Below are 556 nucleotides of genomic sequence, written 5' to 3' on the forward strand. Positions count from 1 at the left end.
GTTAGCTTTCAATTATGAACACTCTCACCTCTATTGCTTTATATACACATTGATTTTGGGAATTTTTGTACATCAAAACTATAATTACCTGTATTTGGGCAGAATGATTTAGATTACGCCAGCTATTGTGGTTGAAGCTGTAGTAACTTACAGTACATTGAAATTATAGACTAAGCTTCTGAATATTGGTAATTCACTATTGTTGTGCACCCTTAAACAACTCTTAAGGTAATGTAAAGTAAATTAAATTCTACATATTAAATTTAACGTGTGTGTGCCTCATGGAAACTTTTATTTTATAGAAAAATATTGAATATCTTATTATTTCTTTGGCTCACCTACTTTAAGGAGATGACTACTTAGGGTACTTTTAAATCCAACACAATGTGAAAATGTGATCATGCTATATTCTTAATGTAATGGTATCTCTATGGTCATATACAATTTACCTATCACTTTATCACATGATCAATTTAACTTTTGGGTAAATCTTCCAAGAGAGCATCAAGACAGAGTGAAATGAAAGCTGAAGCAACAGTCAAATCAAAAACTGCTT

The sequence above is a fragment of the Mandrillus leucophaeus genome, unplaced genomic scaffold (assembly GCF_000951045.1).
Source record: "Mandrillus leucophaeus isolate KB7577 unplaced genomic scaffold, Mleu.le_1.0 Scaffold1219, whole genome shotgun sequence".
Lineage (NCBI taxonomy): Eukaryota > Metazoa > Chordata > Mammalia > Primates > Cercopithecidae > Mandrillus > Mandrillus leucophaeus.